The sequence below is a fragment of the Mustela lutreola genome, chromosome 2, assembly GCF_030435805.1.
Source record: "Mustela lutreola isolate mMusLut2 chromosome 2, mMusLut2.pri, whole genome shotgun sequence".
In the NCBI taxonomy this organism is placed as follows: Eukaryota; Metazoa; Chordata; class Mammalia; order Carnivora; family Mustelidae; genus Mustela; species Mustela lutreola.
The window spans coordinates 19,277,110-19,303,111 of record NC_081291.1 but is presented as its reverse complement, the minus strand read 5'-3'; the positions used below and the strand labels follow the sequence as shown (position 1 = coordinate 19,303,111).

At 45.9% G+C, this 26,002-nt stretch overlaps 1 protein-coding gene across 4 annotated transcripts in view; it reads right to left on the bottom strand.

The window, feature by feature from the left end:
* DAG1 (dystroglycan 1) overlaps window positions 1-26,002 on the bottom strand; it is a 69,142-nt gene that overhangs the window by 25,164 nt on the left and 17,976 nt on the right. The window contains exon 1 of one of the 4 annotated variants that reach the window (XM_059160911.1): window positions 11,463-11,569. The exons of the other annotated variants lie outside the window; for them this stretch is intronic. The gene's annotated coding sequence lies outside the window, so the exon portion shown is untranslated. Of the gene's footprint in view, window positions 1-11,462; window positions 11,570-26,002 lie in introns of those variants that run through there. 4 annotated transcript variants of the gene reach the window in all.

Genomic DNA, 26,002 nt, shown 5'->3' with positions numbered 1-26,002 from the left:
GGACTGAGCCCCACATCAGGCTCTGTGCTGGGCATGGAGCCTGCTTGGCATTCTCTCTACCTCTCCCTCCGCACCCCCCTCTCCCCCACCCTTTCTTTCCCTCTCCAAAAACAAAACAAAACAAAACAAAACAAAAAAAACACACTCATACCATAAACCAGGAAGATCTCGAACTGAATTAAAAGGCAATCAATAGATGACAATACCAAGATGACGAGGATAGGTGGAAAGTAAAAGAAGAGAAAAAGAGGGGTGCCTGGGTGGCTCTGTTGTTAAGAGTCTGCCCTCAGCTCAGGTCATGATCCCAGGGTCCTGGGATTGAGCCCTGCATCGGGCTACCTGCTCGGCCGAAGCCTGCTTCTCCCTCTCCCCCTGCTCGTGCTGCCTGTGTTCCTACTCTCACTGTCTCTCTCTGTCAAATAAATAAAATCTTAAAAAAAAAAAAGAACAGAAAAAGATATAACATGCACACATTAATTTAGAGAAAGCAAGAAAGGCTCTATCAATATCAGATAGAATAGACTTTAGAACAAAGACAATTACCAGAGACAGAGGGAAATGATATAATGATAAAAGGCTCAAGCTAACAAGAATAACAACCCTAAACGTACACACACCAAACAACAAAGTTATATGAAAACTGACAGAACTGAAAGGAAAAATAAACAAATCCACAATTTTAGTTGGAAACTTCAACACCACACTCTCAACAACTGAGAACAACTAGAAAGAAAATTAGCAAGGTTACAAAAGAATTCAAAAATACCGTCGATCAACATGATCTAATCAACATTAACAGCAGAACATACATTCTTTTCAAATGTCCATGGAACATAAATACAGATAAATCATATCTAGAGCCATAAATCAAACGCTAAAAAACTTAAAAGAAATAAAGTAACACTGAATGTGTTCTCTAACCACAATGGAATCAAATTAGAAATCCGTAACAGAAGGATAATAGGAGGGGCACCTGGGTAGCTCGGTCGTTAAGCCTCTGTTGTCGGCTCAGGTCATGATCCCAGGGTCCTGGGATTGAGCCCTGCATTGGGCCTCCTGCTCAGCGGGGAGTCTGCTTCTCCCTGTCCCCTTCCTCCCTGCTCATGCTCTCTCTCTCAAATAAATAAAATCTTAAAAAATTTAAAAAAATTAAATTTATATGGAAAGGCAAAGAAACTACAATAGCCAAAAAACAATTTTGTAAAAGAAAAAGAGGGATTATTCTACCTAATATCAAAACTTAGCAAGCTACAATAATCAAGACTGTATTAGTGGAGAGACAAACATATAAATCAATGGAACAGCACTGGGAATCCAGAATTTTTTTTAAGATTTATTTATTTATTTGAGAGAGAGTGTTGTTGTTTTTTTTTTAAATTTTTTTTTTAAAGATTTTATTTATTTATTCAACAGAGAGAGATCACAAGTAGGCAGAGAGGAAGGCAGAGAGAGAGGAGGAAGCAGGCTCCCCGCTGAGCAGAGAGCCCGATGCGGGACTCGATCCCAGGACCCTGAGATCATGACCTGAGCCGAAGGCAGCAGCTTAACTCACTGAGCCACCCAGGCGCCCGAGAGAGAGTGTTTTAAGCAGACTCTGTGCTGAACACTGAGGGGCTCGATTCCATGACCCTGAGATCCCAACCCAAGCCAAAACCAACAGTTGGACACTTAACCCACTGAGCCACCCAAACACCTCTAGAATCCAGAAACAGATTTAAACAAAAATACCCAACTTATATTTGAAAAAAATACAAAAGCAATTCAATGGGGGAAAATAGCTTCTTCAACCAATAGTGCAACCCAGATGTCCTTCAGTGGATGAATGGTTAAACAAACTGTAGTACATCCATACCATGGACTACTAATGAGCAATAAAAAGAAATAAACTATTGATATACTAGACCAAGTGAACAAATCTCAAGGGAATTGTGGTGAGTGTAAAATGCTAATCCTAGAAGTTTACATACTATATTTTTATACATACCTTACATATACATTATTACATATATTATATTTTTATAATATTCTTGAAGTAACAAAATTATAGAAATAGAGAATAGATTAGTGATTGCCAGGGACTAACGAGGCAGCTGGGGTGTCAAAGAAGTTGGTATAGCTCTAAAAGGGGCACAGGAAAAGGTGGGTTCACAATGGTCTCCAAATTCATAACTGCTTTATCTCCTAAAATAGGATATTACAAAAATACAAAAGAAGAGGAGTGACTGGGTGGCTCAGTCAGTTAAGCATCTGAATCGGTTTTAGCTCCAGTCGTGATCTCAGGGTCATGGGATCAAGTCCTGCGTCTGGCTCCCCACTCAGTGCCATGCACTCTCTCTAAAAAATAAATAAATCTGAAACAACAACAACAACAACAGAACATTAAGGCACGACAAAGCAGAGTAGCAGATACTAAGGTTATATATAATGTTAGTCTATGTTCTCTGCTAGAGACCTAAACACCGTGAAGGTAAAGGGCTGTCATCTCAAACTAATAAAAATCCTAAAACAGTTAAGTCCTGCTCCGTGTCTTCTTCACCACCTTCTGAGGACTGGAAAGCCCTGTCCTCATTCATGTGTCTAGCAAATTCTGAATGGCATCCAGATCTCAGCCCCTGGAGCTACTGCCCTGCCCCAACCCTACCCCACTGATCAACTCCATTTCTGTCTACCCCTACCCTCCTGGGCCCCACTTCACTCAAGTTCACATACTCCTAGTTTCTAGTTTCTAGGACAGCGCTTGCTCCCTAAAGGATCAGATAAAAAAACACATGAAGCTGCTCCACAAAGATACGAAAAGTGATTTGAGATTTATCTACCTTGGAAAGCCAATGAAGATATTTTATGATCTGGCACGATCGCATCCTCTCATCAGTGCTAGATAAATACTGGGTATAACACTGTCCTCCTTCCTGTTTCCACTACCTTGTTCCACCCTAAGGCCATAGGCAACCGGGTAGTTCTCATGGGATTTCAGACCCATTCCCCAAAAGGGACTTCTCCTGCCAGCCATCTGGCTGTATCACTTTTTCCCAGCACAGACTTGCCAAACGTGTTAAATGTCACACTTCCTCAAGGGGACACCAAATGACCACGGACTTAGAGGCTGGGGTCCTGTGGACATCAGCTCCCAAGAACCACTTAACTCTCTGTGACCGCTGCAGGGTCCCCAACCAGGAAGGGCAAAGAAGGAAACACCCTGACTCCTCAACACACAGGTTCATCGTACTCTCGGTAGAGGTCTTCTCAGATTTCTATCAAGTTCCCCAAGTTAAAGGTTTTTCTTGGAATTCGTGTGTGTGTGTATGTTTGTATCTCCCAGTTTCCTGTCTGTGCCTTCATACCCCTTTTATAGCTTATTTTATTTATCACTTAATTTTTAGAACTAAATCTTCTGTTTTATACTATTTTTTTAAGGATTTGATTTATCTATTTGAAAGAGAGAGTGAGAGGACAAGGAGGGGGAGCAGTAGGCAGAGGGAAAGGGAAAGGCAGGCTCCCTGAGCAAAGCCTGATGCCTCTGCAGGGCGCCATCCCAGCACTCCGGGATCATGACCCAAGCCAAAGGCAGACACTTAAGGATTGAGCCACCCAGGCGCCCGTTTTATACTATTCTAAATTGTAACTTGACAGTTTACTGTTGCACAGTGCTTCTCTTAATGGCCTTTTCTTTCTTACACATTGTAACTCTTATTTAGTTAAGTGCTCAGCTCAACTAACACCCTACAAAACTGGAAGCTTGGGGGGACAGGGGGACATTTGTCACTATCAGTAATGTATACTAAGCACACACACAGTTCCAGACACACACCTAATGAATTAATGGAGAGGATACAGAACTTGGTGTTTTTTTAGCTTCTTCCTGTGTCTTTACTCTTTAATTTACTTATTTTACTACTTCTGAGATCCAGTTGATCTTTTACTTTTCTAATCTGATTCTCCATTTAAAAATTCTCAGCTTAGGGGCACCTGGGTGGCTCAGTCTGTTGGGCATCTGCCTTCAGCTCGGGTCATGATCTTGGGGTCCTGAGATCCAGCCCCATGTGGGGTTCCTGGCTTAGCAGGGAGTCTGCTTCTCCCTCTCCCTCTGAAGCTCCTCCTGCTTGTGCTCTCTCATTCTCTGTCAAATAAATGAATAAAAATCTTAAAAAAAAAAATTCTCAGCTTATTTGAAAACAGCAACAGTATGAGACACACCCTGTCCTACCAAGAACATAAGCTCAGTCTGCTATCTGCGGACACATGACGACATGGGGTATCTGTTTCACGGGTATGACTAAGTGCCTCTACATTTAGCAAGCAGGCGATGTCCAGGGCACAACTCCAACTGCTATACGTCGGTTTTCCATGCCCCGGGGAGAAAAGATCTTTTGGAAACTTGGCAAAAAGCAGCCTGTGTCTTTCTGATGCTGGCTTCCTATAAGCAAGGGTCATATCTCCCCATGCAAGGAACTTGGCAGGCTGCATTCAAACGCCCAAACTAGGACATCCCATTGGAAGGTTTTTACATAGTCTCTTACTCACGCACTTGGTCATTCAGAGATGGAAGCACTCCAGAGATCCGCCTCCTCCTTTTTGCAGGGAACAAGGCCCTAGGAGAGGTAACATTCGACCATGGTCACACAGCCTGTGGCCAGAATACGGTGAAGGTGCTCAGGAAACAGAGACTCAGGCAGAATCACACAGTCTTCCTGACACAGCCACTCATTTTAATACTGCATATGTGCACTCTTATTATACCTTCTAGAAGACCAGGAAGTGCTCAGGGCAGCCCAAGAACATGTTACGTCTCAGCTGAACTCACCACTATCTGGCTAACAGAAGCTGACAAAGATGATCTATCAGAGAACACGTAACTTATTCCCTCTGTATCAGTACCCAGTCAGTGCCTGCCACTAAGTCTGAATTCAGTTCTGTCCTCGACCCCAGAGCAATACAACTCTGTGAAGAGGGGCCTTCCCAGTGCCTTAGTGAAGCCCCTGGCTCTCTAAACACATGTTCAACAGCCATGACAGAAAGTGTGAAAAGTGAACAATGCTGCCAGGCGGCAGTTCCACCCCTTAGTTCTAGACATCCCCCCGCCCAGGGGGGCAGGGAAACCTTAAAAGTATCAGAGCCGGGGGCGCCTGGGTGGCTCAGTGGGTTAAGCCTCTGCCTTCGGCTCAGGTCATGATCCCAGGGTCCTGGGATCGAGCCCCGCATCGGGCTCTCTGTTCAGCGGGGAGTCTGCTTCCTCCTCTCTCTCTCTGCCTGCCTCTCTGCCTACCTGTGATCTCTGTCAAATAAATAAATAAAATCTTTAAAAAAAAAAAAAAAAAAGTGTTAGAGCCTGCAAAGCCTGGACACAGCACAGCCCTTTGGGACACTGCTATCCCAGGGCAGGCACTCGGGCTGCCCTCTCCTTCTTCTCTTGGTAAAAGCCTGCACTCCTGCCCCAAGAGCCAGGAAAGAGAGCCACACGGTACCCCAGGTACCCATCGCACCCCTCCCTGGGTCAAGTGAACATTTAGCACCTGAGAGCACCACTGAGGCAGCACTTCATGGTGCTGGCTGTGGTCAAGAATATCTTAGCAAGGGAAGCCCCCACCGGGCTCCTGGGATATGGGTCCCCAAGAGTGAAAGGACAGTCTGGGATAGGAAGCCCAGGGGGCCCAAGACCCCAAGACTCATTTCAGGTAAGTGTTCTCACTCATAGGAACCCGATCTAGTTGGGGTTGGAGCTGGCAATCCCCTGAATCTCCCAACAGCCTCAACGATGCTTTCTTTCTCCAACTGTGACCCTGGGGACTCTTCAGTGATAGAGAGACACACACAGACACACAGACACAGACACACACACACACACACAAACACGTACGTCAAGTTTTCAGCAATGCCAAAAAGGTAGTGTCCTTTATAAACCAAATACTTAACATCCGCCCTGGAGGCAAGTGTATTTTAAGTTTACAAAGTCAAGAGACACAACTAAGGAATCAAAAGCAATATATATGACAGGCAAGAACCCCAAACTTCCGGGGGCCCAGTTCAGCAGGAAAGAAAGAATCCTTCCGGCCCTTCCTGTCACTAATACTAATCCCCAGCTATATATGACTAAGGTACATGCCTTGTTTGAGGGTGGGGGTTGGGGGGGCATATGTCCATGAGGCACAAGGCCTATTCTGTCTAGACAATCTAGACAGAGCTGGGGATTGCCAGCTCCTGGGAACTAGAATATTCCACCGGAAGCCCAGCTCCAGGAAAGCAAATCTCTTCTGCTCAGCCTGCCTTTCCAGAGCTGATGAGTGCCCCATGCACACAGGAAGCTCAGTCAATAAATGCTTTCCACACAATAAATGCAAGAACAAATGTGTATATGGCACCAGCTCAATTCATAGTAAACTTAATGTTTCCTCATATGCAGAAAAGCCCACAGGGAATGAAACTAAGACATCTTAACTAAAATGCTAGAAGAACAGCTCCCTACTAGTTTTTGCTTTCCAAGAATTAAAGAAAAATTGTGAGAGTCAATCCCATACTAACTACACAAAATGTGGCTGAGGCCGACGCAGCCCTCACCCCCAACCACTCCCAGGAACTGCTCCTCTCCAATAGCTAGGTTACCTAGAAACTGTACTTAAACTCTCAAACTGCTTCTTTTCGCCGTAGTAATTAAAACATTTAAGGAAAATGGGACTATCTTTTTAAACCAAACAAATAATAGAAGTCCATGTCTCTGTTTCAAATGGTTTTGAAAAAGTTAAAAGCAAACCAACTGAAACAACCGCTTTAAGTTCCATCTAGCAAAAATGCTCTTGTCCCGGGGGGTACCTGGGTGGCTCAATTGGTTGGCCATTTGACTCCTGGTTTGAGCTCATGATCTCAGGGTTGTGAAGCTGAGCTCCCCATCCAGCTCCTCGCTGGGTGTGAAGCTTAAGACTCTCTGCGCCTCTCCCTCTCCCTCCCCCCACCACGCTCATGCACATGCTTTCTTTCTCAAAAAAATAAATAAAATAAAATCTTTTGTCCAGACACTCAAAAGTTAAAATTAACTGTTAAATATCAGTCAAACATTAATATAAAAATTCTGGAGGGCTAACCAGTTTAAAACTGCTCAAACGGATGGCCTACAGGATGTACTCCCACAATGGAAAACAATAGTGTGAAGTCACTGTTTATTTGGGCTCCAAATACCATAAGACAGGCAGCTTTCTCTGCTTTGAGTTAAAAATGGGCCTTTTTCCCTCTTTAGCATCAGATGAGACAAGTGTTGAACCAAGTCGCCGGTGAAGATTCAAGGTGTTCCCTCAAAAGTGCTCACAGCTCCAGAGACAGCTGAGGACCCACCCGACACAAGGCAAGCCCCCACCTGGCCGGCATGCTGTGGGATACCACCAGAGGTGTGGGGCAGACCCCCAGAGACACCACCAGGGAGCTGGAGAACCCACCAAAGGAGTCTAGGCTTACATACACAGCAAGACACTTGAAGTAAAAATATGTGGAAGAAAAAAATTACTTCTGCGAAGCAAGCACTACATAATCATCTATTAGAAAAGCTGCTTCGAACTTTTCTCACTTGGAAAACTCTTGCAAATTCTCACTTATCACAGTTACCAAAAGGAGAGGTGCAGGAAGGGCAAGGGTTTCTGCTGATGGTGGTTTGGTTTTTTTCAACCAACGCAGGAAGGAAGCAAAGCTTTAATACCTAAGTACAAACTCACTCAGGTACAAACATGTCCTAGAGGAAGAGAAGGAAAAGGCTCAAAATCCCAGGGCTGCAGGCCATTCTCCACCAGACCGTGGTTTTTCATCTGGGTCTATTTTTCACATGTTCTGTGACAAAACTCACTGAGAAACAGTTCATTCTACACTCCACTGACCTCGGTATGCCCCTTGCTGTTAAACATTACTCGGTACTAAACTGCAAACTTAAAAATTATTAACATGTAAAAATCTGTTAGATGTTTTTTTACCACAATTTAAAAAAAAAAAAACTTTAATGGATAACAAGGTAAATTTTATTATGCATTTTAACCACAATTACAAATTAATATTTTTTTAAAAACACATTACTCGGGGGACCTGGGTGGTTCTATCAGTTAAGCATATGCCTTCCACTCAGGTCATGATCCCAGGGTCCCGGGATGGAGCCCTGCATCAGGCTCCCTACTTAGCAGGGAACCTGCTTCTCCCCCTCCGTCTCCCTCTGCCTACCGTCTCCCTCTGCCTACCGATCCGGCCCCCTTGTGTGCATATGCACGCGCTCTCTCTCTCTCTGTCAAATAAATAAAATCTTAAAAAAAAACACCGCACACATGTTACTCAGAGTCATACCAATCAGACTTCAGAAAAAACATTCATGAGGCTTAGGTCCTGTCCGAATCACCAATGCCCAGGCAGGGCCCTGAGAACAGAAAAGGGTAAACTGAGCCCAAAGACAAGGACCACCTGGCTGTAGCAGCTGGAGTGAGAGGTGGGGTAGGGCGGGGAGTAAATGTGAGAGATCGGGGGCCAGACTCAGCAGAATCCAAGAGAGAATGAATTACCACATCCGCGTACCCCTGTGGCATCCGAGAACCCAATTACAGCAAATTACAATTATCTCAAGGACAGCTCAAGAATAATTACACTTCAGTGCATATTTACCGACTACCTACCCTGTGCTAGGTGTGAAGCTTCATCTGCTATGCATGCAGCCTTCCCGCATTTCATACGAAAATATTCAATTAGGATTTGCACATATTACTAAGTCATAAAGCACAGAGACAATAAAACTAAAGTACTTATAAATCGGCAAATTTACAAACACAGAGTAGGTGCTTACTGGAAACTAAAATGTTTCCTTCTGACTCCACAGACTTGCCCTGGCTATTCGAAACCCCTCCATCTCAGCACAAAGGTAGAGCCAGACTATGTTTTGAGGGCAGGATGGTCAATGTCTGTCTGCATCAAGGCCAGATGCCAAGGGCTACCCAGAGGGGAAAGGAGGCAGAAGAGGTCCACTGCTGGGGTCTCAGCCACATGTGCCCTGCTGCCCTCTCCCCCAGGAGATCTTAGCACCAAGCAGGTGCTTGGTCTGCCATCTGCCGAGTGTGAGTTTCCACCAAATCCTTGAAATGATTGACTAAACACAAAAGCAGTCATCACATCTGATTTCACAGGTTAAAAGTTAAAAGCTGAGTTTCCTGATATATTTTTCCATTATCCTATAAAAGATTACAAATAAGGGCCATCACTCAAAACTAATATGTTAATCTGACTTCGATGAACTAAGTTGAGAAAAAGCGTGCTGACTGCTGGCCTTCCTGACCTAATTGGCTAATTAGACTCCAAAACAGAGGAGTAAGGGGAAGCAGGGGAGTGGCCCCAGCGCTCCCTGCCCCCTAGTCAGGTCTCTCCTTACCCCTTACCCCAGCCCTCGGCCCTGCCAGCAGCCTCACAACACAGACGCCACAGAGGGGTGTCCTTGCTCTGGTGAATGGGGGTTCTTGCACCTTCACCGGAAGGCTGCCACTGCACCCCATGTTTATCCAGGCACATACTTCGACCTTCAGTATTTAACGGTGCGATCTGCTTTGGCTACATTCTTGTTTTGGGCCACATTCTTAAGGCTCGACCGTCGAGAATATTTCAACCATGCCAGAAACTGCCAGACCAACAAACATTGTTTATAAAAGGACAAGACACAACTAGCACCCACTCGTTTGCTCAGGCTTTCTTGCTGGCTGAATTCCTTCCCTCCCACGTACAGCTCTAATTGGCCCTTCTACCCACCTCAGCCTTGCAACAACTATAAACTCTAAATCATTACAAACTTCTCCGGTAGGTTTTAGAGGTATGCTTCTGAAGGCTGTAGAGAAAGAGCCAAAAGACGGCCTTGCAAACTCTTAGAACTCCTGTTCTGCAAAGCCATGGCTGTGCTGTTTTCAGGCAGTGAGGAGGAGGCAACGCCAATGCAGAGCAGGACAAGGTCGCCTGACGCACTGACCTCACAATCAGGCTTCCCTAGAGTGGCACCTGAGAGCACCAGCTCCCAATCAACAGGCAAAGGCAAAACTCCTGGGCCGGGTCCTGCCAGCACCTGCATTGCTAGCCTTACCCAGAAGAGGATGCTGGGTTGCTCCTCAAGGAGATTCAGAGAATCTAAATCTCGTTTCTCCTCAGATTTAGGGAAATGTGTCCAGTTCGGGCACCTTCACACCAGGTATGCTGGATCTCCTCCCATCTGATCAAGAGTGCAGGTCCAGGGCTCTAAGTCAGCTGGGCAGCCAACTCATTATTCCCACATGGGTCATGAGCTGCAACCCCACATTGAGTGAGCAGGTCACATTTTTTTTTTAAAGATTTTATTTATTTATTTGACAGAGAGAGATCACAAGTAGACGGAGTGGCAGGCAGAGAGAGAGAGAGAGGGAAGCAGGCTCCCTGCTGAGCAGAGAGCCCGATGCGGGACTCGATCCCAGGACCCCGAGATCATGACCTGAGCCGAAGGCAGCGGCTCAACCCACTGAGCCACCCAGGCGCCCGAGCAGATCACATTTTACACACACACACACACACACACACACACACACACAAAATGAGTACACAGGCACCTTGCCCTTCCCAGTCTCCACACAGTTATCTGCACCGGGAAGTTGACTACTTAAAAGACCGCTTTTTTTCTTTTTTTTTTTTTTTAAGATTTTATTTATTTATTTGACAGAGATCACAAATAGGCAGAGAGGCAGGCAGAGAGAGAGGGGGAGAAGCAGGCTCCCCGCTGGGCAGAGAGCCCGATGCGGAGCTCGATCCCAGGACCCAGGATCATGACCTGAGCTGAAGGCAGAGGCTTTAACCCACTGAGCCACCCAGGCGCCCCAAAGGACCTCTTCTGTAAGCAGAAAATTTACCTTTGTCCTCTCACTGTACGCCAGTCCACTGAATCTTGAAGTTCTGGGGTCTTTCTGTCTTTCTTTCTTTCTTTCTTTCTTTCTTGTTTTTAAACCTTAAAGCTGTGTCTTAAGAATAGACCTAATTAAGAGTCAGGGACCTCTTCTTTGCATTCTCTCATGCACAGATCAAGAGGACACTATCAGAGATTTCATGGCAACATAGACCTCCTAACAGGCCAGCCAATCCCTCTCAGAGCCATGGGGATAGTCACTTGCCCTACCTGCTCAGAACTTTCGTGGTAAGAGGAAAGACCAGGAATGTAGAGGTCACAGGCAAGAGAGAGAGAGGAGGGGGAGGGAGGCCGAGAGCTCTGATTCTATCTCCTCAGACTAACTGCCCTGAAGAGCTTGACTGATAAAACAGAATCTGGCCTTTGTTCCCCGACTAGTCCCTCCACCTCAGTTATCTCTTGATAAGATTTCTGATGCGAGAGTGGGAAATGCAAAGATAAAACAGTCAAAGCAACAACCGCCAGGGAATGGGAGGGAGATTGCCCCCCACACCGCAGCCGAACCGTTCATCCTGAGGCAGTTCAGCCAGGCCGCATTTCTTACCTGGTTGAGAAAACGACCACAAAAACCATAGCCCTCACTCTCTCTCTGCTGATGCCTCTGCAGGAACACTTCAGGATCTCACAGATTGTTAGAAGCCAAATGAAGTGTCCCACCCAGCAACCTGCTCTCAGAAAGGCAGAGGGAGCAAACAGGAAGCCACAGGTTCCTTAGAGAGGATTTTCATCCCAAGGGAGGGAGAGGCCCTCCAGTCCTCTGCCGGCCTCGGATCATTAACCACGTTCAACCAATGCTTTAAAGGAAAATCCAGATTTCCTTAGCACAAAGAACTAAAAATACCGCAAATTCATCAGTTACCAGTTTATTTATGTAAAGAGCTAGAGTTTTGTCTTTTTTAAAAAATAATCAAGCGGGACACCTGGGTGGCTCAGTTGGTTAAATGGCTGCCTTCGGGTCAGGTCATGATCCCAGTGTCCTGGGATCGAGTCCCACATCGGGCTCCTTGCTTGGCAGGGAGCCTGCTTCTCTCTCTGTCTCTGTCTGCCACTCTGTCTGCCTGTGCTCACTCTCGTTCTCTCTCTCTGACAAATAAATAAATAAAATCTTAAAAAAAAAGAATATTCAAGCTCTCATAATCCACAGACATCTCAAAAAGTCACTCAGGCTCTCTACATGCACAAAGGTTACGAAAGCAGGAAGTCACCCTGCATGCTCTTGACACCAGAGTTTCCACCTCTCAAACCCCAAGGGTTAGTGAAGCTGCAAATTGGAGCAGAGGTTTCTGGGACGGTAACACTATAAAGTAAGCAACTATAGGTAATTCACAGAAAGCTAATTTAAAGTCTGCAAATCCACTTTTTTGATTATCTGTAATGCACCCAGGGATCTCCACTATCTTTTGCCCTTACAGACTAACTGCTTAGTATTGAATTTGTCACCGCCCGAGGAGCTAAGGGAGTGAGTGACAAGGTTCACCTCCGTGACTCACTAAGCACCTCGCACAGGACCAGTGTACACCGGTCTGGTACTGGTTACTTCCCCGTGGCTCCACCCCCGTTGGAGGCACCACAAGGAGGACAACCCGGACGGCGGCGCCTGGATACCAAGACCTGCAGATGGCCAGTGCACAGCACTTAGGGCCTCAACACAGTGGCCTTTAAAGAAATCATTTCCGAAACACTCGAGACTGCACATGTTCTAACTGCATCTACCCCTCGACAGGAAAGAAGCAGTCCTGCCCAACAGAACCTCAGGTGTGACTGTCCTCTGGGTATGGAGCAGGCGAGAGGTCAGTGACTATCCAAGGTCCCAGCACTCCAGAGAACAGAGGAACAGAGGCTGTGATGGATCAACAGCGATTTTTTTGGCCAACAGAATTTTTAAAAAATTGTTTTATAAATCTAAGTTCATTCTCAGAAGCCCTTTTTTCTAGGCAAATACAGAATAAAATAACACCAATCACAACAATGATCAATAGCATGGACACATATTACTTTGGACAAATGGCAAATTAAATAACGATACTTGGTATCTATTTTGCTCTTTAGATGAAAGACACCAGATTAATATTACAGAAACACATACTCTTTGCTTTCGCAATAATTACTTTTCTTTCTCCATAAGCACCTTGCTCTAACAAGAACATACATGATAGGAATATGTTCTTGATAATTTTTATTCAACAAATTTGGACCACCTACTCAGTATCAGATACTGTCCTACCTTCCCCTACCTGCTTTTTAATTCCAATCCCACTCCATTTGTTTTACTCTCCACAAATGAAGAACAATATAAAATGAAAATGCTTACTTCTTACTTAGAAGATTAAAATCTCAAAAAAAAAAGTATATGAGCTTCTCTTGTTTCCCAATAAAACTTGCCCCACTAGACTGAGTGTCCACTGAGGGCCAGAACGAGCCCTAATTCACCTGGGTCCTGGGCTCAGACTGGTTCAATGGGAGACAAATAGCAAAGCTTGGACAGAGTGGAGGAGAATGTAGGTCAGCATCAACCAGGGAACACCAAGACCTCAGAGTATGGCCTCTATTTCCTAGACAAGTTGGGAAGGAAAGGGACAGAAGGATGCAGGCAGATACCTACTTTCGCTCAGTCTTCCATGGGAGATGGGCCCACTGTCACCACCCATTGATGTGAGTCAAGACCCAGCCTTTCCATCAAGTTGAAAAATAGGTTAAAGACCTGAGAGAGTGTGCACTCGATCCTTACCCCCTTCCCACCTCCAGGGTGCCTCCTGCCTCACCTGTCATCACTGCCCCCCACCCCCAGCCTTGGCCAATGCCTTGACCGTGACTCCTTGCTCACACCTGGCCTCTGGTCACTCTGCTCTGGGCTCCTCCCCTCCACAAACCTTCAGGTTCTCTACTTACCTTCAGGACTGGGCTCCAAGTCCTTTTCTCCCAAGGACTGCTCTTCTTTCGACACTCCAAGAGTGCTTTTCCTCCTACCCAAGCATGTCCAACCCCTGCCACTCATTTAACGAGCCCACTCCATACCACGCCCTCCTTAACACAGAGCCACAGATGTTCCCACAGCACAATTAGGCTCCACTTAACCCAGACTGCTCACTCCCACGGCAACCCAACCCTTCAACGGAACAGGTGTTCGACAAGCACAAATCAAGTGTTTTAGCTCAAACGTGGCAATCCACCGAAGTGAATGCCTTCCCTTTGCTTTACTACTTCACAAAGAGTTAGACATCTCCAGGGTCAAGAGTGAGACTTCTCAGGAAGAGGGAAGCAGAAAGCACCCCTTTTTGCACTGGCCACCCAAGGCCAATCTAAGCTTGCTTCCTCAGGGACCTTATCCCCCTGGTTTTAACCTGCACTGAGCTGCCATAATGAGGAGGATCATGTTCTGGATGCAACCCCTTAAGACTGGCACGTAAACCAGCACCCTCACAGCAACCCTACAGAACATCTCCTTTATGACATGAAGAAAACAGAGATCCACAGCCAGTAAGAGGCAGAGCCGGCACCCGGAGCCCAGTTCACCAGATTACCTTGCCCAAGCCACAACTGCCATCACATGGCTCTTGCATTCCAGGCAGCTCACGGCAGCTGCCTGTGGGATCAGGCCCACCCTCACTGCCTGGCACAAAAAGAAGTACTTATAAGCGTTCATTAAGTGGATTTTTTTTTTTCTAGCTCCCTCTCACCCTCCAGCTCCCAGTCTCCAAATGCTGCTTCCTCCAGGAAGCTGCCAAATGCAGCCATCCATTATCTAATAAGCCCTTCGACACACCTTTCCTATTTCGTTAAATTCTCAGCTCTGATTTCCCCATGTAGTCGAATGATGACACAGGGAGGCCACGGTCAGCCCCACGTCTTCCCATGACACCGGCACCTGCCTGGGGGAGAACTATGTCAAGACCACCTGAAACACAGGGTACATGTGCTCCACTGCCTCAAGGGACACTGCACCTTTAGTTCAAAGCCCTGACCAGTCATGGGCACTGCCTGCAGAGCTGGATTTCAGGGTCCCTGGTATCAACAGCTGGAAATATCCTTCCTCTTTAGAGATCATTCAGTGGTTCTGATCATTTCCCTACCAATTAAGTAGCAATACATTCTTTTTGAGCAGGAAGGGAATTCATTCTTTTATGTTGTTGCTGAAGTCCAGCTTACTCTGCTGATAACGTGTTCACTTGTTCCACTTGACAACAAAAATCAAAAACTGGACACGGTGAAACTCCTTTATTCAACTGCAACATGATTAAGCAACTAAATACAACGTTAGTTTTAGCAGACTTTCAATAAATAAAAAGATGTATCATGCATCTATATCTTGGTTTCTCAATACCATGTCAACTAAACGGCACCACAGCTCCTTGTGGAAATGGCTGGTCTCAGGCTGGGGTCAAGGAGGCTGGAATATCTAGTTGCATGAGAAAGTCAGGGAGTGCTCAAACAATGATGCAGACATGTCAAAAGAACACAGAAGGGACTCCCACTGCCAAACCGGGGACAACCTGGACATCAAAATAATGACAAGAATCACAATGAGGGGCGCCTGGGTGGCTCAATGGGTTAAAGCCTCTGCCTTCGGCTCAGGTCATGATCTCAGGGTCCTGGGATTGAGTCCCACATTGGGCTCTCTGCTCAGGGGGGAGTCTGCTTCCCCCTCTCTCTCTACCTGCCTCTCTACCTACTTGTGATCTCTCTGTCAAATAAATAAATAAAATCTTTTTAAAAAAAAAGAGAATCACACTGAGTCAGCAATATGAACTAATAAACCAATAACCCAATGAATAAATAAATGGGGGAGGCAAGAAAACTCTTCTTAGAATAAGATGACACCAACACAGAAGGAACGATCTTAGAAGGATCAACAGATGCTGAAAGTAGAAGGTCAGAGTTTAACGAAAAACAAGGTATCTACACAGTCTCAAAGTGTCCCACCATAAACTACTCACTAATGGCAAAGCGGAAAACAGCAACTTTAGAGTAAACTGGTGGGTACCTTCTTAATCAGTGCTGATCATTAGAACAAGCTGCATCTCAGGGCACCTGGGTGACTCGGTTGAGTGCCTAACTCTTGATTTTGGCTCGGGTCATGATCTCAGGGTCATGGTATCAAGTTCCATGCCCTGCATTGGGCTTTACGTTCAGTGCAGAGTCTGCTTGGGATTCTTATTCCCTCTCCCTCCGCCCCTGCCCATGCGTACGTACTCTCTCTCTCTCTCAAATAAATTTTAAAAATCTTTTAAGGGGGTGGGGGCGCACCTGGGTGGCTCAAGTCGGTTAAGCAAATGACTTGATTTCAGCTCAGGTCATGATCTCAGGGTCATTAAATGAAGCTCCACATCAGACTCTGCACTCAGTGCCAAGTCTGCTTGTCCACCCCCTCCTTTCTGTTTTCTCCGCCCCTACTTTCTCAAATAAATCCTTAAAAAAAAAAAAAAAAAAGAGGAACACCTCCTCTCTCAGGACCTCAATTCTTTCCTGGCAGAGCAGGGATATTCATCAACAGTTGTGAGGCAAAGTTAGCACATGAGCTCTGTAAACTTGACAGCCTATGTAACCTTAACCCCACCACTTACTTCACACCCCAGCACTCTGCCCACTAGCATTCCAGGGTCCAAGCACCGAACTCCCAGACTGCATGATTCAAAACACACGTCCCACTAAGCCTCCGAGCCCTCCAAGTTTATAAAGGGGAAATGGAGGTATTTTAAAAGCATTTCCTCCAGAAACACTACGAACACAAAATACACACAAAAAAAGGGCTTTATTTGTTTTAAAAGTGACTTGGGTTATAATGGAAGAAAATGTCACACTGGGGCCTGAAATTACTACATTGGGCTATGTTTGCTTAAGATTAAAAATAGTTTCATCTTCCCTTCCCAGAAGCCCTCCCTCCCAAAAGAAAAAACCCTGACTAGACCATCACCAAGACCAGAAGTACCAGAGCAAATCTCAAGATCTACACAAGCTTAACCCAGTGTTTGTCAGCATCACATTCCCCACTAACAATTCCCAACCACAACTTGGAAGACACACAGCACGCCTCACAATGATGCCATCGGCTGTCTGGTCCTTACCTCCGGGTTTAATGCAATAAAAGTAATTCATATGGGGGCACTGGGGTGGCTCAGTTAGTTAAGCATCCAACTCTTGGTTTTGGCTTAGGTCATGCTCTCATGGATAGCAGGATGGAGCCCTATAATAAGCTCCGCACTTGGAGGGGAGGGGGTCCTGCCTGGGGATTCTCTCCCTCTGTCCCTCCCCTCTAAAAAAAACAAGTAATTCATATGGAGGTAAAACAAATTCCAGTAATACAACAGAGCACAAGTGAAAAGCAGGCTTCTTTCCCAGGCCCTCAGATGAGCAGGCTGGGTTTCTTCAGTAGCTGTCTGCAAAAGGCATATTTAATGTGTCTCTAAATCCATAAACAAGTACATTTCTCTTTAATTCATTCTTTTTTTTTTAAAGTAGGTTCCATGCTGGACTTTTTTTTTTTTTTTTAAGTTCTCCACAAATGAGACATTTACTGTGTCTCTAAATCCATAAACAAGCACATCTCTCTTGAATTCATTCACTTTTTTTTTAAAAGATTTTATTTATTTATTTGACAGAGAGAGATCACAAGTAGGCAGAGAGGCAGGAAGAGAGAGGAAGGGAAGCAGTCTCTCTACTGAGCAGAGAGCCTGATGTGGGGCTCGATCTCAGGACCCTGAGATCATGACCTGAGCTGAAGGCAGAGGCTTTAACCCACTGAGCCACCCAGGCGCCCCATTCACTTTTTTTTTTTTTTTTTAAAGTAGGCTCCCTGCAAGCCCAACGAGGGGCTTGAACCCAAGAGCCTGAGATCAACACCTGAGCTGAAATCGAGTCAGATGTTTGACTGAATCAACCTCTCTTTAATTCTTTTTTTTTTTTTTAAGATTTTTTTATTTGAGAGAGATAGAGCACAAGTGCATGAGCATGATTGGGGGAAGGGAGTGGGAGAGGCAGTGGGAGAAGCAGACTCCCCACTGAGTAGGGAGCCTAACCCAAGCCTTGATCCCAGGACCCTGAAATCATTCCCTGAGCCAAAGGCAGAGGCCCAAACAAATGAGCCACTCAGGCACCCCTCTTTAATTCATTCTTTTTTAAATAAGATTTTATGTATTTACTTGTCAGAGAGAGAGAGTAAAACAGGGGGTGTGGCAGGCAGAGGGAAAAGCAGGCTCCCTGCTGAGCAAAGAGCCCAATGCGGGACTCAATCCCAGGACCCTGAGATCATGACCAGAGCTGAAGGCAGAGGCTAGCTAACCAGCTGAGCCACCTAGGCGACCCTCTTTAATTCATTCCTAAAGCCCAAATGAAATCACGTATTTCATAATTATTGCTTTTTAAATTTTACTAGAACTGGGAGACGTCAGCCCCAGTGGCTGGACCCACCTCCTGACTGACCCTTGCTGCTTGTAACACATCTAAGTGTCTATAAACTGCCTGTTTTGCTCTCAAGGATGCTCTCACTTTTTTTTTTTTTAAGATTTTATTTATTTATTTGACAGACAGAGATCACAAGTAGGCAGAGAGGTAGGTAGAGAGAGAGAGAGAGAGAGAGAGAGGAGAAGCAGGCTCCCCGCTGAGCAGAGAGCCCCATGCGGGACTCGATCCCAGAATCCTGAGATCATGACCTGAGCCGAAGGCAGCAGCTTTAACCCACTGAGCCACCCAGGCACCCCAATGCTCTCACTTTTATACTTGCTTTCTTCTGGGAGGAAATCAGAGCACAAAATCCTAGATGTGGATTTGTTAGGCCCAAGGTTATATATATTAGAATTGATAGATATTGCCAAAAATGCCTTCAATTTACATTCCTGCCTGAAGAGATGAGTGACTTTTCCCTTACTTTCACTAGAAGTGAGTTATTGGCAAACTCCTTCATTAACAGCATAAGAAAAGGTGGGTGGGACAGGCTGAAACAGAGAGCAGCCCCTCTCGTATTGCCGGACTATGGGCCATGACGGGCGGCAGGTATCATAAGTGCAGACTGGGAGTAGTGGTACTTTGTGGTCAGGCAGCATGACAGTATGGGAGGGTGAGCATCCTGATGACTAATGAATCAAAACATGGTGCTATGTTTTTCTAGTCAGACTCGACTACCTCAGAGGAAAATTGCTATGGAGAATTTATGGGTGAGTGACTCCAAATAATAAGGTATTTGTAGTGTTCTTTGCTCCCATTGTTTCTTCCCTGGACCAGCCCTCTGAACCAGGCCACCTTCTGGGCCCACCCCAGAACAACTCCAGTGCTGAACACAAGGACTGGGGAGGGAAGCTAGAGACTATTATGGGCCCCCAAGTCTAATCTTCATCCTGTGATTTCACTGTTCTGAAAAACATTAACCTTTCCTACCTCTTTGTGTCCAAATCTAAGTTTGATGCCTGTTGTCCTTCAACTAAGGAGTAGGGCCTGACAGGAATGCTGGAGCCCATCCGTCCTGTAGGTGGCACCCTCCACTCTTGGGGCCCTGGGGGAAGAACCATCTATCCCAAGCCAGGGCAGCCATCGGGACAGGCTGTCGGGCACCCAAGCACAGAAGTACTCCCCAGCCCACACTCAACTTTCTCTAAGATCGGCCTAACTTATACACATGAACAATCAACCCAACAGAAAGTGGTGCTCACAACAGAGAATGACATTCCAAAGTCCTAACGTGACCTTCCCAACTCTCTATCATGCTAGTTCCTGGTTCGAAGGCTGCCTGGAAAGACCACGGGACCTAGGCAACTTCACCACGATGAGGAGTAACAGGAACTAGGAGGCATACCTTGCCGTGAGGACCATGATACAAACCGTGGACAACACCAGGACCAGAGAGAAGGAGCATGAAGCCCTTCAGCAGATGTTACATTATCTTCTAGAGCCATACACCAAACCACTGAGGGATGAAATGACAGGTGTCTGAAACATGGTTCAAAATTATGTGGGATGGGGTAGTGGTTGAAAGTGTGAGTAGAGATTCACTGTTCCAGTGTTTGAGTGTACTTGAAATTCTCCAAGTAGTAAAAAGTTCAAAAATAAAATAGAGGGGCGCCTGGGTGGCTCAGGCGTTAAGTGTCTACCTTCAATTCACGTCATGATCCCAGGGTCCTGGGATCAAGCCCCGCATCAGGCTCCCTGCTCAGCGGGAAGCCTGCTTCTCCATCTCCCATTCCCCTTGCTTCTGTTCCCTCTCTCACTGTGTCTCTCTCTGTCAAATAAGTAAATAAAAATCCTTGTATTTTTATAAGAGGCATATATACAAAATTCTTCCCAGTAATTAAAGTATCAAATATATCCAGCAATTCATTCTTAGGTATACACCAACAGAAGACATGGACAAGAATATTTGTATCTGTATTATTTGTGATATCAAAAACTGGACACAGCCCAAATGTCTACCAACAAGAAGAGCAGTAAATTGTGATATATTCATATGAAATACTATACAACACTCTTTTGTGTTGTATATTATTCTGTTGTACAGAACCACACAAATGTCAGAGACCTAATGTTCAGCAAGAAAAAAGCAGACAAATGAGAGTACACACACACACACACACACACACACTCTATCACTCCACTTACAGGAAGGTCAAGAGCAGCAAAACTAAGCCCAAGGACAGAGGTCAGAAGAGCGCTTACTTATGGTGAGATGCTGACTGGGGAAAGGCATGATGGAACCTTCTGGAAATGTTCTCTATCTTGATCTGAGTGGTATATACATATGTAAAAGTGTGCTTAGCTATACATTTATGATTTATGTATTTTGCTACATGTCTAAATTATGCTTCGATTTTTTACAAAACAGTGACATCAAAAACAAAAACAAAAAACTCCAAAGCTACTAGTTACCAAGAGATTTGGTCAAACAGCTTTATCTATAAAAGAACATACTTTCAAAGCCTGAAGAATGAGAAAACTCAGCTCTGGCCCAGGATAAATTGGCCAGGGCCTACTACTTGCTGACCCCCTGAGGTAAAAGCAGGGCTGCTCTCTAAGTACTTTCACTGCTAGCTGATCACGGACACCTGAGACACCAGAGCAGCCAACACTAGGAAACAGCTTTCACTCCTGCTTTTCCACACTAACCAAGCAGCCATAGTTGTGTCTCACAAAAATCTGAGTAATACAATTTCTTCTTAAGATTTATTTATTTATTTGAAAGAGAGAGAAAGATAGTGCGAGTGCAAGGTAGAGGGGCAGAGGGAGAGAAAGTCTTAAGCAGACTCCTTGCTGAGCATGGAGCCCCACACAGGGCTGGATCCCACGACCACCGCCTGAGCTGAAACCAAGAGTTGGATGCTCAACAGCCTGTGCCACCCGGACGTCCCCTGAGTAATTCAATTTTTAAATGAAATGGTAAAGATCTCTCAGACAGGAGATTCGGCACTCCCCTCACCGCCATGCTGGATGCCTGACACCCACTCCTCTGGGCAGCTCCTGAGCATTGCTAAGCAGCTTCTAGAAGCAGCCCTTCCTCCCCTTCCTCCAGCACAGCCCACACTTCCCTGACTCTGGAATTCCTTACATTCTCCTCCCTAAAGGACAGCCCTCAGAAAACTTGGATTCAAACCAAGAAAACCTCCTTAGGTCTACCTCCTTAGGCCTAAGCAACCTTAGTGGACAGACACAATGCATGCAAAAATCTGAATTTACTTGGCTTCGAAATTACTTCTGTATAAAATAAATGAAATTTGGAATGTGTGAAGTAATAAACAAACACCACAGACGTATGTTAAGCGTCTCAGCACCAGGGGGAGGCCAGATAAATCCTGGTACAGTACATGATACCTCTCCTTGGGGGCAGTTCCCACTGGTAGGGCAGTGGGCTCAGCATATAGTACATACGAAGGTTTAGCCTAGTCACCAGCACAGTCCTTTACCTCCAGATCCTCACAGCAATACTGGGTCAGGCAGCAGCTGTCTGAAGTAAGCACAGAGTTGCCCTCACATCAGACACATGCTTGGGCTGCCCATCAAATTCTGGGATAAGCTGGGTGGGGCCCACAAACAAGAAAGCCAGGGCCAGCTGACAAGTTCCCAGGCCTGAAGCCTGGGCCTCCTCTCACACTGAAACCACCCCTGGCCCTCCACATGCCCACATCCTCAGCCACCTGCCGGCACAGCGCAGCACTGGCAGCTGACACACTTCCCTATACTGAAAGGCAGGTTTCTGTCCCCAGAGCTTGAGACTAGTAGGTGAGGCCATGACCAGGGCCCACATGAGCCTTCCACTGCTCACCCACCACAACGGCCTAATGGCACTGATGAGAGGAAAGACTGGATTGTAGCCATTCTCTAAGCTCTACCCATTTCTCCGTTTCCTTACCATTTTAAGTGGGTGACCAAAACGTGCCCTACAACGAGAAGAAAATCCTGGGAAACAGCTTCCAGACACAGAGAGAATTTGTAAAACACAACACTCATAGGACAAAGTACGAGGCAACCATTTAAATCATCAAGACCAACATCTTCAGTTTACAGATGAGTAAAATGAGGCTTCCACAGTCCCTGAGATGGTGAGCAAACAAACAGGAGGAGAATCCCTCTCCTAAGCCTCAAATCTTTTTCCCATCAGAACACCACAGAAACACAGGGAGAAAGGAAGGGAGGAAAGCTGAAGAAAGGAGACAAGAGGGACAGATAAGGAAAGGCAGAAGCACCATGAGTTAGTGGGGAGGGCCTGCAAAGTGGGTGGTGCTGTGAGCCCCTCCCGGTGAATTAGGCCAGAGGAGATACCCCGGCTCTTCCTCTTGCAACACCCTGTCACACCAGTCCCAGAGAGACTGGTTTGGCGAGGACTGCAGAGCCACTGAGAGGCTGGGCTGGGCTGGGCCTGGCCTCTCCTCATGGAAGCGGCGCTCTGGGTACCAGCTGTGAGCAGCATATAACAAGAGGAAAGCTGCCCTCCGGAGGAAAGATGCAGACCACCCCAGCTGTGCCAGAGGGTCCGAACCTGAGGATCCATGCCTTTGGATCCAGCCACCCATTCACAGGAAGTATGAAAAAGATCGTGCCCACCTGCACCCTAAGACACCATCAGCTACACCTGGACTGTGGGAAGACTCCCACATGGTGTCTAAGGGTCCAGGGGCTTGAGCAGGTAATTGCAAGGAAAGGGACAGAGGGAGTATCTATAGATCAAAGAGACTTAAAAGATATATGAAGTTTTGGTTTTGTTTTGTTTTTTTAAAGAAGATGGTTATTTGGGCTCCCACTTTTTTTTTTTTAAGATTTTTTATTTATTCATTTGACAGAGAGAGATCACAAGTAGGGAGAGAGGCAGGCAGAGAGAGAGGAAGGGAAGCAGGCTCCCTGCTGAGCAGAAAGCCCAACTCGGGGCTCGACCCCAGGACCCTGAGATCATGACCTGAGCCGAAGGCAGAGGTTTTAATCCACTGAGCCACCCGGGCGCCCCAAGATATATGAAGTTTTAAAAATGGACAAAATTAAACTACAATGTCTAAGGATACACATTTGGGAGGCAAAACCAAAAAGAAACAAAAGGAAATGGATACAAAGGTACGTTAGGGGTCACTTTTGGAAGGAAGGAGAGAAGGGGCTGTAGCAGGGATGGGACCCACCAAGGGCACTCTAGTGGGGCCAGCAAAGTTTTATTTCTTGACCTTGTAATTCACTAAGCTATACTTTTGGGGGGGGGTTCCTTGTTTTCTCTATTTTTGTTTTATTTTATTTTTAAAATTTTTATTTATTTATTTGAGAGAGAGAGACAGCACGAGAGGGAACACAAGCAGGAGGAGTGGGAAAGGGAGAAGCAGCCTATCCGCTGAGCAGGAAGCCCAATGTGGAGCTCGATCCCAGCACCCTGGGATCATGACCTGAGCCAAAGGCAGATGCCTAACAACTGAGCCACCCAGGCACCCCTTTGTTTTATTTTATACTAGGCACAGTTTAAAAACTTTTTAAAAATTTAAAAAATATATACAAAGACCCAATTATTATGTCGCACACCTAAAATTAATATGTTATATGCCAATTTTTTCTCTATTAAAAATAAAGGATTGATTTTTTTTCCCCTACACACACACACACACACACACACACACACACATATTTTTGGGGGCACCTGGCTGGCTCAGTTGATAGAACATGCAACTCTTGATCTCAGGGTGGTAAATTCAAGCCCCTTATTGTGTGTGGAGCCTGCTTTAAAATATAAAAGAAAATAATAACAAGATGAGGTAAACATAAAACCAAACCAACCCTGGAAGAGCCTGAAGACTATGTAAAGCAGCACTTGCAGAAAGAGAACCCTGCCAGGAAGGGTGAACACAGAGGGCCGCGCCACGGGAAACTAGGCGCATACCTCTACATCTGGGGTTTGGCATTAGGAACCCCCAATCCATTCCCTTGGTCCCACACTCTCCAACAGCTGTTAGGTATTAAGCTGACATTGCAGCCACCTGTGTGGCTCCTTGAGCCATCTCTCAACTGGTTCCCAGGAACAAAGTAAAGGTGTGCTGCTTATTTTTAAGTGGGTGACCAAAACGTGTCCCCTCCAGGCATTATTCCTTCCACTGCATATTTTCCTGCTCCCACAGCCTGAAGGGCTTTAACGTGCTTCCCTGCTAAAGCACACCAGCACAGCCTTTCAGATTCCACAGTTCAACTCTGGCCTAGCCCAACCTCACCGCTTCAGTTTCTGTTCAGAAGCTATCTCTATTTACACCACCATGAATCCATCATTTCAAGGCTGGCCAAAGTCTCTGCACACATCTTGCATCCTTACTGCTAGCTGGCTTGACCCCACAGTGGTTTCTAGTCCCCAGCTCTCCCTGTCCCCTGTGCCTCCTACGTCCTCCAGCTGACTTGGGGATTAACCAGAACAAACCTAACAAAGTTCCTCCTCACTGTTATCTTCTTCCTCCCCTCCCCTCTCTTCTGCAGCTTCCTCAATTATCCCCCAAATACCTCACACATCCTTATCCAAATCACCACCAAACCAAGAGGGCTCCCAGAGGTCACTTTAACCACTCTCTGAAACACCATTTTGCAGGCCCCACCAGGATCACCTGAGGCACAGCGTCGGGGCCAGGAACTAGTTCAACAGGTCACAGACACATCTGTGTGTGCCCAAATGTCAGCCTAGTTTTGAAAATAATCTAGAACTGCAGAAATGGCTAATCTCTGCGTTGGACACCTGAAACAAATGTACCACTATGTGTCAACTATACTTCAATAAAAATCTCCTCCTCCTCCTCCTCATCATCATCATCATCCAGAACTGCCTCCCAGGCTCTCCAGGGTCCTCTCCCTGATCCCTCATACTGCCCTCTGAAACAGGCCTAGCCTCCCACTCCCCCTTATGATGAATCAAAGGCACACGAACTGCCTATGGTCACTTCCCAGGAATGGTACCCTTAGCCTCTCCAAACACACTTTCTTCAGAAAAATACCAATGGAGAGGAAATAATCTTTACTTCTCTTCCTTCTTTTGCCTGGTTGGAGCAGGGCCCATACCGGTCTCACCCACCACTAGATCCAACCCTGAAGCCTTGCACAGTGCCCAGAGCAAGACAGGGACTAAAAGAACACCTGCTGAATGAAGGAACAAATTGCTGAAGGCCAGCACCAACAGGACCTGCCCGCTGCGTGCCGGCAGACAGTCCTGTCCACAGTCCGTAGGCTAGCCTATCTTGTAAGACTGCTTAATAGTCAGTATTTAATCTTACACACTCCTAGATCAAATTCCTTGTCTTTAACTTTTTCCAATAATAAGCACACATTCATAAGGTGTGCTAATGCACACAAAGCACAGTAAGGACCTGACACGAAATAGACACTTTAAAACAGACATACAAAATACAAATAAGCCAGTCACCCATCATTTCATGAGTGTAATATTTCTGTGCTTCAGACAATCTACATGAGCAAAACTAGCTAAGGAACGTGGGTGTCAACTCTGTACACCACTGGGTGTTCGGGCTGCTCCACCTCAGATGCAGATCTGAAATAAAACTCCAAGGTCAATAATCCCCTGACAATTAACAGGAAATGGACTTGCTTCCACATTGGGGTTCCTTCCGCTCTACTGATCAGCTCCTATACTGTGGCCTCCTCTGGACT